Below are 12,167 nucleotides of genomic sequence, written 5' to 3' on the forward strand. Positions count from 1 at the left end.
GGGGCCGAGGCAGAGGCGGTTAGGAGTGATCAGGCAGGCAGGCAAGCAGTTAGGGGCAATCAGGCAGGCAGGCAGAGTGGTTAGGGGCAATCAGGCAGGCAAGCAAGTGGTTAGGAGCCAGCGCTCTCGGGATCAGGCCTAAACTGGCAGTCGGACATCCCCCGAGGAGTCCCAGATTGCTAGAGGGTGCAGGATGGGCTGAGGGACCCCCCCCCCCGACTCATGCATGAATTTCATGCACTGGGCCTCTAGTATGCTTAGGAATATACCCCAGGAGGGGGCGGGGGGAAGGGGAGTACAAATGAACAACATAAATTAACTTGAATGTTTGTATCATGATGTGATCAATTAAAATAACTGAAGGACATAAAAGAATACCTAATGAAAGAAAATATATAACATGTTTGGTGTTGGGAAGACTAAAAATAAAATTGTAATTTACACAAATCATGAATTCAGTATATCCCAATTGATGAGATATCCTTTTTTGTGGATCTTGACAAGTTGTTTCTAAAATTCATTTCAAAAAGAATACTCAAGAAAAATGTTTTTAAGAATGAGGGAAAAACTTATAATGAAAATGGTATGCTGTTGGATCAGAAATAAGCAAGACTCATAACAGAATAGAGACCAGAAATATCCTTCTGTGTAGGAATTTAATTTATGATGAAGGTGGCATCTCAAAAGGCTGGATATAGGACTACCATATGCCCCAGCATTTCCACTCCTAGGTATATATCCATAGAATTGAAAACAGGGCCTGGCCTGAGTGGCTCAGTTGGTTGAGCATTGTCCTGTGTACCAAGAGGTTGCTGGTTCGATTCCTGGTCAGGTCACATACCTGGGCATGTATGGAAAGCAACAGATCATTTCTCTCACATCAGTGTTTCTCTCTCCCTCCCTTCCTCTCTCTAAGCATGTCCTTGGGTCAGGATTGAAAAAAAAGAAAAAATTGAAAGCAAGGACTCAGAAAGATACTTGCATACCCATGTTCATCATAACATTATTCACAATAGTCAAAAGACAAGAACAACTCAAATGTCCATCAACAGATGAACAGATAAACAAAATGTGCATATACATATAATGGAATATTATTTAGCCACAAAAAGGAATGAAATTTAGATACATGCTACAATATATATGAAACTTAAAAACAAATGCTATGTGAAATAGGTCAGACAATAAGACAAATGTTATATGGTTTCACCTTATCAAATATATACAATAGGAATATTAATGGAAACAGAAAGTAGATTGAAGTTGTCAGGCGCTGAGAGGAGGGAGAAATGAGAAGTTATTGCTTAATTTTTACATAATTTCTGTTTGGGCTGATGAAAGAGTTTTGGAAATAGCAGTGATGGTTACATAACATTGTGAATGCAATTAACACCACTGAATTGTACACTTCAAAATGGCTCAAATGGCCATTTTTATGCTATATATATTTTACCACCACATAACAAAAACTCATTCAAAAAAAGAGAAAGACACTATATGAAAAATAAAAAGAGAAGCCGTAAATGAGGAGAAAATACTTGTAACATATACAGTAGTCCCCACCCACCATTTTGCTTTTCATGGCTTCAGTTACCCAAAAATATTAAATGAAAAGTTTCAGAAATAAACAACAATTCGTAAGTTTTAAATTACACACCCTCTGAGTAGTAGGATAAATCTTGCACCTTCCTGCTCTTTCCCACCGGGATGTGACTCATTCTTTGTCCAGGGTACCCATGCCGTATAAGCTCCCTGCCCATTAATTATTTAGTAGCTATCTTGGTTATCAGACCAACGGTCAAGGTGTCACAGTGCTTGTGTTCAAATAACCTTTATTTTCCTTAATAGTTTCCCCAAAGTATAAGAGTAATGATGGCAGCAGTTTGGTTATGCCAAAGAGAAGCCATAAACTTTATCATGGTTGTGTATGTATAGGAAAAAAAACATAGTATATTGTGAATTCAGTACTATCCATAGTTTCAGGCATTCACTGGGGGGTCTTGGATTGTATCCCTTCAGATAAGGGAAGACTACTGTATAGCCAATTAGTAAAATCCAGAAGATATAAAGAACTTCCACAACTCAACTAAAGAACAGAAAACCCCTGTAAAAATGGACAATGACTTTTATCAAAAGAAAGAAAACAATGCCCACAAAAAAATAAAGCTATGCATCATTAGTGAAGTGCAAGTTAAAGTATGAATAAGAGGCCATTTTTTCACTCATCAGATTGCCAGAAATGAAGAAATGGAAGGCGAGCTGTCCCTCTCAGGAGCTCGCCCATGCCTTTCTTCCCTTTCAGGCACGCATCTCCCGAACTCTAAGGTTCCCCACAAGACTTGCAACTAGGGAAGCATCATCCAGGCTTACTCCCTCAACCCACCTCCAAGGCCCTCTTTTCGGTGACTTTCCAGGGAGCCCACGCAGCCCTATCCCGGCTCTCCTGTTGCCTCTTCTATCCCAAACCTTTCCATTTCACTGTTCCCAGCTTTAATACACATACTCTCAAAATAAAAAATAAAAAAAGAAATGGAATAATATTCAGAGTTGGTTAGGATGTGAGGAAGTGGAATCCATCATTCCTGCTGCTGGGAGTATAAACAGGTCTAACTTTTTGGGAGAGCACTTTGTCTCTCTCTCTCTCTCTCTCTCTCTCTCTCTCACACACACACACATACACACACACACACACACACACACACACACACACACACCCTTGGACCCAGCAATTGCTCTGCAGTGTGTGACAGGACAAATAGTTACATATGTCATGGTACATCCACAAGATGGAATTCAATGATATACAAAGGAGCTAGATCTGTGTGTCCTAACATTGGAAATATATGTCTGAAATACTTTCTAATATTTCTTGAAATCCAACATGTTTTGTTTCTTTTTAACACGTTTATTTTTTTGTTTCTAATTTATTATCTAAAAGGTTCAGACTGCTGTTTACAAACAGTTTTCACAAATGACACTTGGGGGAATGGGTTACCTTTTATTCCTGGTACATAAAAAGCCAAATAGGATATGATTATTGCTCTTCTTTTTTCTTTTTCTTAGCCATGCTTTGCAGTCTTAGTGACATCTGGATATGCTTTGTATCAGTTTTCTTTAAAAAAAATTTTTTTTAAATTTTCATTTTATTAAGGCCTTACAGATGCTCACTAGATACCTTAACAACAGTTTTTAATTGTCCAGAGAAATTACAGCTGCTTAAATAAAGCCTAAAGTATTTGGCTTCCTTGGGTATTTCTGCCATATTGTTCCCACAGAGCTGCTGTTAGTTTAATAATAGAGTAGCTGTTAAAACAATATTTTTTTCTTTTTTAAAAGATAATTCTTTATTGTTTAAACTGCAGTGGTTCTCAACCTTCTGGCCCTTTAAATACAGTTCCTCATGTGACCTAACCATAAAATTCTTTTCGTTGCTACTTCATAACTGTAATGTTGTTACTGTTACGAATCGTAATGTAAATATCTGATATGCAGGATGGTCTTAGGCGACCCCTGTGAAAGGGTCGTTCGACCGCCAAAGGGGTCGGGACCCACAGGTTGAGAACCTGTGGTTTAAAGTATTACATATGTACCCTTTAACCCCCATAAGCCCCGCCCCTGCCCCTCCCCCAAGCCCTCACCACCCCATTGTCTGTGTCCATGGGCCATGCACATACCCATACAAGGTCCTGGGTTGATTACCTCCCACCCATCCACCCTCCCCTGCCTTTGTTTGGATAAATGCAAGGATCTGAGGTCACAATCACAGTGAGGCAAATTTACAGGCTTATTTTTTTATGCCTTCTTTAATTAGTTGTTCGTGTCTATAACCAGTGGTCCACCAAAGATTATAAATTAAATTATATAGAACTAAAAATTAGACAGTTTAAAAGTGTGAAATGGTCAAAACACTTAGGGTTTGAGGGAAATGAGTTCATCTGTCATTAATGGGGTCTGGGGACCCCTGATCTTCCCTACATGCCACATGCACATACTACTGACTATTTCTTTGAAGGAAAAACAACTTTGGGATGGGGTGAACTGAAACTGCACCCACCACGGGGAGAAACCTGTGATTTGGGCATCCTTCCATATGGGCAGAAACGGGGAACGTGAACCCTTTTATTTCCTAAGCAGTTAGGTCAGAGTTATAAGTGAGTAAGAGAAATGCAGTCTTCTCTGGTAGATGAGATGGAGCAGAGTGGAGTGGAATGAAGTAGCAAGAGGGTTCTTCACAAAGAAGTTAAACCCTCAAGATGTAGAAGTGTGCTTAGTTTCAGCCTGGAGAAAACCGGGCACAGCCCAAAGGAAGCTTCCTCCCACAGCACTCACCCTCCCTCCCAGCAGCTGACAGACCACACATCCCCAAACAGCCCCCTCCCCACAGAGCGCTTCCGAGCTGGCCCCAGGGGAAAGCCGCTAGGCTCTGTGAAGGCAGGTGGCGGTGAAATTCCTGAGGCACTAGAGGGACTGGGGACTGGATGGGGACAGATAACGGACTGGACTGGAAGGGTTTCAAGGGAGGAAGACCATGAGAGAGACAGAGAAAGAAAGAGGAGACAGGTGGAATCTCCTCTGCAGCCTCCTCCTTGAGGCTCTGCCCATTGGTTGAAGGGCCAAGGAAGGGGCAGAAAAATTCAGGTCCAGTTTCTACCTGTCCTTGCCCACTCCCCCTGCCCCACCCCAGACTCCTCCCAACTTTCTAAGGTTTTAGGACACTGACCTATGTAAAAAATTTGATTCAGTATGATGCAGTTTGAGGACAGTGGGTGAAGTGGTACCTGGCCCAGGTGAGAGTGTCCCCACTCATCTCAAGGTCAGAGGTGGTCAGTGCCTAGTTCTTACTTGGAACACAGTAGTGAAGAGTGGTTGCTCTACCCCCTACCCTACCCCCCCCCCCAAAAAAAGTTTTGTTTTGAACACACTGAGTTTAAGGGACCTGTAAGTCAACCAGAAGGTGTCCCAGAGGCAGCAGAAAGGCCCGAGCTGGAAGTTGGGGAGTCATCAGCATATGGATGAAAGTGATTTAGGTTATCTAAAAAGAGTATGTGGAGTGACTGACCCTGGAGGATACCAGTATTCCAGACTGCTCTAGCCCAATCAGTCAAAGCTTGCCAGGGACAAACCCAGAGTCCAACAAAGTCAGGTTTATTGATCCATTGCAATGAGGAAGACCACACACCAGAAGAACCATGTGCTGTCCCACTGAACACAAAGGAAAAGTAAGTTATAGGCTTTAAGAGAGGTGAAGGGTAGGCGACATTTATTATTTATTTGTTTGTTTATTTTTATCCTCAAGATTGTATTGTCACATAATAAAACAAAATATGAAGCTTAGCCGAAACCGGTTTGGCTCAGTGGATAGAGCTTCGGCCTGCGGACTGAAAGGTCCCAGGTTCGATTCCGGTCAAGGGCATGTACCTGGGTTGCAGGCACATCCCCAGTAGGAGATGTGCAGGAGGCGGCTGATCGATGTTTCTCTCTCATCGATGTTTCTAACTCTCTATCTCTCTCCCTTCCTCTCTGTAAAAAATCAATAAAATATATTTAAAAAAAAAAATATGAAGCTTAGCCCAGCTGGTGTGGCTCAGTGGTTGAGCATTGACCCATGAACCAGATTTTCCAGTCAGGGCACCTGCCCAAGTTTTGGGCTTGATCCCCAGTAGGGGGCATGCAGGAGGCAGCCAATTGACTCTCTCTCATTGACATTTCTATCTCCCTCTCCCTTCCTCTCTCTGAAATCCATTAAAAGATTTGTTTTATTTTATTTTTATTATAAAAATATATTTTTTTAAAAAAGAAAAAAATATGAAACTTAGACCTGGATCACTTGGCCCTTTCTCTTCTTATCTCCCAGTTCAAAACGCTTGGATCTCTTAGTAGCCAGCATTCTCTTAGGTCTGCAGTTGGGCTCACCACATTCAGGCCTCAGCACAATCTTTGTAGTTTTAGCCATTTTGCAGAAAATTGGCTTAGTCTGCCCACCATAGCCACTCTGCTTCCTGTCATGATGCTGCTTTCCCTGGGCATAGGGAGTCCTTGCCCAACTGTGTCACTTTGTGGGGTGGATGCTTGCCACACTTCCTGCCGAAAGTCTGGCAGGTTTTAGGAATGTTCGCCATGTTTGCAAGAGCGCTATCAGCACAGAAAAGCTAGGTGACATTTAAGTGGAGCAATATTTTGATGGCTCAAAACAAATAGCTGTGTATAAAGCGGCCAACATCAGGTCTGAATTACTAAGTGAACCCAGAGTACTGTTTGCTTGGAAAGAATAAAATTAAGGTGAATGTGGTATATTATGTTCAGAAATCTTGTCTGAATCTCTGTTCCTGGGTTGTAAGCCCTGTCTGCTTAGTGATTTAGATCCTCCAGGTTGGAGTTTCAGTCTTACTTATATAATTTCAAACAGCAAAGTTTCTGATAGTCTATGATTTTAGAAAACAAAGTTGCTCAGTGAGTAAGAAAGAAGTAGTTTCTCAAAAGATAGTGTGTTATGACATTTTATAACTGCAATATGTCCTTGGGAAAAATTTTACAGCTAAGGAATCTGCAAAGATTAAGAGTAGTGAGTAGGGCCTAATATATAGTGAGAGAAGATGGTTTGACTTGGGGTGGTGGGCACACAGTGCAATACACAGATCTTGTAAATAGAATTATACACTTGAAACCTATATGATCCTATTAATCAATGTCACCCCAATAAGTTTAACAAAAAATTCAAAATAAAAGAGTAGTGAGTAGGCAGGAAGAAAACTGAAGTGTAAGTCTCACAAAGCAGGAAGATGATGGTTGGTGTTGAATGCTAAGAGGTCTAGTTTACTGCGACACTGTCCAATAGGGTAGGCACTAGCCACAGGTGGCTATTTAAATGTAATTAAAAGTGATTAACTAAATTTAAATTATTTAAAGAATAAAATTAATTAAATAAAAACATTTTTATTTCTCTATGGCACTTAGCCGCAAGTCAAGTGTTCGGTAGGCACAGACTAGTCCCTATTGCACTATTACAGATAGAGAACATTTCGATCACCCCAAACACGTTCTACTCAACCTCAGTAGGAGAACTGAGAGCCCTTGGCGATGTGGATGCCTGTTGAGAGGAGTCTCCAAGGAGTTATGGGGGTGAAAGCCCTGTAGGAAGTGCATACTGGTAATGAGTAGTATTCTTTCTTTTCTTTTTTAAAAATATATATTTTATTGATTTTTTACAGAGAGGAAGGGAGAGGGACAGAGAGCCAGAAACATCGATGAGAGAGAGACATCAATCAGCTGCCTCCCGCACACCCACGCTGAGGATGTGCCCGCAACCAAGGTACATGCCCCCGACTGGAATCGAACCTGGGACCCTTCAGTCCGCAGGCCGACGCTCCAGCCACTGAGCCAAGACAGTTAGGGCGAGCAGTATTCTTTCTAAACGCAGCTCTAACAACACTACTCTCCTCCTATGACAGCTACTATGTATTACGTACCTCGAACACGCAAGGCGAAGACCAGAGCAAGCAATTCAACTGCTCTAACTCGTTTCTCTGCCAGCACAAACCCACGACGGTCCCCAAACTCCATCTCCCGCCATGCCCCGGCCCGTCTGCGTCTCTGTCTCTTGGGCTTCTGGGAAATGTAGTTTTTACAGCGTTCCAACGCCAGAAAGGTTCTAGCCCTGAACTAAGGCTGCCACGAGGCAGTGCATGGGCCATTCTGGTCTAATTCACTGCGGCCGCCATGTCTGCCGTGAGGGGGCGCCAGAACCGGCACCCGAGGTTTAGTGAACCGGTGACGGAGGTGCTGGAGTCCCAGGAGAGGAGGAGGGTAGAGACCGAGCTGTTGCTTCTTCCTGCCATTTCTCAGATCGCCGCTGCTGCGGGTCTTTGGAGACGCCTCGGAGCTGACAGGGGCCCCAGGGAGCTCACTGCAGTACTTGGGGCCGACAACATGCAGCTTGAGGACATTGGGCAGCCCCGGCTGGAAGCGCAGGCGCAAATGCAGGACCTGGCGGCCTCTGTAAACACCAAAGAGCGCCTGCGCAAGCTGAGCGACACGGGATGGACACCTGGGGGCGCCTTAGCCAAGATAACAGAATTAGTAACTGTCCGTCTTTTTTTGTTGTCCTTTCTCTATGGTTTGCAAAGCACAGCTTCCTTCATTGCCTTAGTTTGATCCTCACAGCAGCCCTGTTGCAGATTGGGCAACGGGTCAGAGAAAGTCACACAGCCAGAGTCCTAGTATAATAGAGTTCGAAGGACCAGAGATGGATGGTTCAGGATTCACAGACTCTAGCCCAGGCTCTGCCTGGGACTTACTGGGGCCCCTGTCAGACCCGCAGCAGCGGCGATCTGAGAAATGGCAGGAAGAAGCAACAGCTCGGTCTCTACCCTCCTCCTCTCCTTGGGCAATTCAGGTCCTTTGGGAACCTAAGCCTTCTCATTTGTAAATGGAAGTAGGTTGTTGGGAGGATCAAATCTGATGCAGGAGTGAAACTAAACTCCCAAGCAGTCTATAAGGGCAAAATATTATTAGTCAGATGATTGCAGATTGAGGGGCCCATTTCCTCTTTCTACAGATTGCAAAACTGAGGGCCTCAAAGGTGCAGGAGCTTGCTCTACAGGTCTCAGCAGTCTGTGAACAAGGGCTAAAGCCTAGCCCTCCTGCCTTTGGTCCTGGAGCCTTTCCCTGCACCAAGGATTAGTGTTTTTGTTTAATACTGTCTTAGAGACACAGACTACTCTGAGGGCATGGAGGAGACTCTAGTTCCAATCCTTCTACCCAACCTAGGCCTAATGAAAGAGGGCCCTGCTCTGTTGAGATGGCTACAAGAAGCAGGAAACTAAGAAAGATCTGGAGAAAGAACAGTGTAGCTGGATCTGTACAGACCCTGCCTCTCAGGATAGTGGCCCAGGTAAGGGGAGGAGTCCAGGTGGGGCAGATGTGGGCGTAGTTCTAAGGGATCAGACTCTGAATGGAAAGGAATAGGAGGGTATTGGGCTCTGTTTCTGAACGTGGGAGGAACTGGGCACTCAGGTGACTCCAGGTGGGGCCAGCAGCGGCTGAAGTTGATATCCTGGCTGGCTTGATTAATGATGAGAGAAAGGGATGCACATTGAACTGAGGCTGTAGGAGCCTCTCTCCCCATCAGGTGGAATAGCCAGGTGGCACCATGGACACACCATACAGCCCCCAGGATCAGGCAGATGCCCAGCTGGGAAGTGAACTTTTCTGTCTCTGAAATGATGGAGCTGGGCTGTACCTAGGTGTTCCTCTCTGGAGTGCACTTAGAGGTTCTAGGGATAGGCTAGGGGAGGGCCTGGGAGACCCTGAGGTCTGGTTGCAGATGGGTCCCCCTCCTCCGGCAAGTCATGAAAGGCAAGTATTTGTAGAAATGGAAATCCAAGATCCCCCCCACATCCAAGTATCTATTTCTCTGGATCTTCACTAATCTCCGTTTTCATTGGGGGAAACTGAGGCTAAAGGAGGAAAGGACGCTGTTAAGTTTTACCCCAACACACAGGAGTTGGGGTACAACTGAACTAGGATAGGGATCTTTCCATTACATGGCAGCAATCAAACATCTTCATCAAACATTTATTGAGTCTCTAATGTATACTCGGGGCAGAGCCACCTTGGGGTAGCAAGCAGAAGCCAAGATTGTAGTCAAACCTGGCTCTTAACCAGCTTTCCCAGTGACTTAACGCCTCGTGTCATTCACTACTTTCTCTGAGAATTGACTTGTCTGTAAAGTGTCGTGGGGGGCGGGGGGGCAGGGGGGGATGTTGGGGAGGAGTAGGAAACCTTATCCAGGGCTGTCTCAAGGTATAACTATGAATTAAAGAAGTTAAGACTTGTTAAGTGCATAGAGCAGCACCAGGCACATGTTCCAAGCTCGGTAAACATTAGCCACTGTTGTTACTGATGAACACAGGGTTGAGGCTCGCTGCAGACAGGGTTCTTCTAGAGCCAAGCAGGGGCAGAGATGCTGCAGCCCCAGGTATGCTCATCTCTCAGACACCTACACTCTGTGCCCTGAGAGCCTACGTTTCTGGAGTCAAGGGGGAAACCCACATCCCCATTTCATCCTCTAGCACTGGTCACCTGGCAGGGAACAGGTGCCTCAAGTGTTTACACTGTTTACACCTCCTCATGCAACATGATTCCCTTCCCCACAGCCTGAGGTCTAGAGTTAAGCTGTACATTATAGCCCGGTCAGTCAGACCAGGACCAGACCCTATACTCTTCCCAGCCCCTTCAGGGTGTGGGTCATGCAGGGCAGAAGTTAAAAAAATTTTTTAAAAAAAGGCTGCCAATATAAACTGATGAACAAAAATAGATCCAGAGACAGAAGCATGGAACAGACCATCAAACCTCAGAGGGAAGGCAGGGGAAGGTGGGGGGAGGGGCAAGAGATCAACCATAGGACTTACATGCATGCATATAAGCATAACCAATGGACACAGACAATAGGGGGGGTTAGGGCCTGTGCTGGGGGGCGGGAGCGGGCTGGGAGAGTTCAATGGGGGGAAAAGGAGACATATGTAATACTTTCAACAATAAAGTATTTTTTTAAAAAAGGTTGCTGGCAGGGGCTTGGCCTGTGTCCCCCAGAGCAAAAAAGGAGGAAGGCTAGAGGGGAGCCTAGACAGGACACAGGGCCTAATGTCAGATATCCTGCCCCTGGCCCACCCTGTTTGAAGGTGGAGATCTGGCTCAGTCCTCATTTCAACTGCGGTTCAAACCCCTTATTTATGGAGGAGGAAGGAGAAACCTAGAGTAGCCAGGAACTCACCAAGGGCCTCCAGGTGGGAGTGAGACTCTACCTGGCAACTAACTTGGAGGGGCAGGTCTTGGCTCCCTCTCTCCTTCCCCACTGCCACCACAGTCCTGCTTGGAGTCAGCCCCCCCCCCTCCCCCATATGGCCCCCTGGGTAGGTTCTGGTTGGGGAGTGGCAGGGTGGAGGGGAGTGTTTGGAAAGGTAAGGGGAGGCAGACAGACATGGTCAGAGAGAAGCCCAGCGCTGACCTGAGGGATGGGGGCGTGGACTGGGGTGTGGTGGCTGCTGCAGGATTTGTAGGGCCTTATTAATCAGTGTGAGGCAGCAGAGGTTGGAAATACCGTGGGAGCACAATCCTGGAGGAGGGAGCAAAGCAGATTCAAGAATGAGTCACGGAGCCCGAGCCCTAAATTTAGAAGGTGCTGAAGGAGGCAGCCTCCCCTGGAGAACCCTGTGGAGATGCTGCTGACCCAGAGCCTCAGGGCAGGGGCCAGTGGTTGGCAGGCGGTGCCTGCACATCAGTGCCTTGGGAGGAGAAAACAGTCATTTCGTGTTGCCGCCTAGGCATTTCACAGGCTGTCAACCCTGCTCACACCCAGCGTCTGGACGTTTAAATAAGGGCCTGGAGCTTAGGATCCTGCCACAAGTCCCTGCCTTGCTTTTCCCAGGCACATTTTTAAATGACCACTCCGAGTTGAGCCTGTGAAAAAATTAGTGCCTTTGCTCCGACCACCTCATAGATAATGGGTGCTTCTTGCTATCCGGTTCTTCATCTCTTGCTCTCTTGTGACCTGGGACAGAGAACTGCGCTTCCTCCCTCCCCCTCATGGTGCTCCCTCACTTCTGGGATCCGCAAGTAATAAATCTTGTGACTACTTCCTTTGTGTTAATGTATTGAAACTGGGCCTTCAATCAAAAGGGCCCCTGGGTTTTCACTTCTCCAAAGTGGGAGCTCTGATGCCAGTGTGGGTGGCTTGTGTTCCCTCATTCAACAGGTCATAATCTGCATATTCTTCATACACCAGCTCTGAGGTTTCCACTGCGTGCCCTATACCGTGGAGCCTGGCTTAGGCCCATTCCAGGCGTGGGTTTTGCCCCAGAATGAACCCTGACCTAGGGCAGAGCTCTTAGCCTCATTCTCAGAGCCCCTAGTGAGCCTTGCTCACACCAACTGTGAACCAGCCTCTGGAGCAGCGGTTCTCAACCTGTGGGTCGCGACCCCTTTGGGGGTCGAACGACCCTTTCACAGGGGTCGCCTAAGACCATCAGAAAACACATATATAATCACATATTGTTTTGTGATTAATCACTGTGCTTTCATTATGTTCAATTTGTAGCAATGAAATTGGGGGTCACCACAACATGAGGAACTGTATTAAAGGGTCGCGGCATTAGGAAGGTTGAGAACCA

This window comes from Myotis daubentonii, chromosome 9, assembly GCF_963259705.1.
Source record: "Myotis daubentonii chromosome 9, mMyoDau2.1, whole genome shotgun sequence".
NCBI lineage: Eukaryota > Metazoa > Chordata > Mammalia > Chiroptera > Vespertilionidae > Myotis > Myotis daubentonii.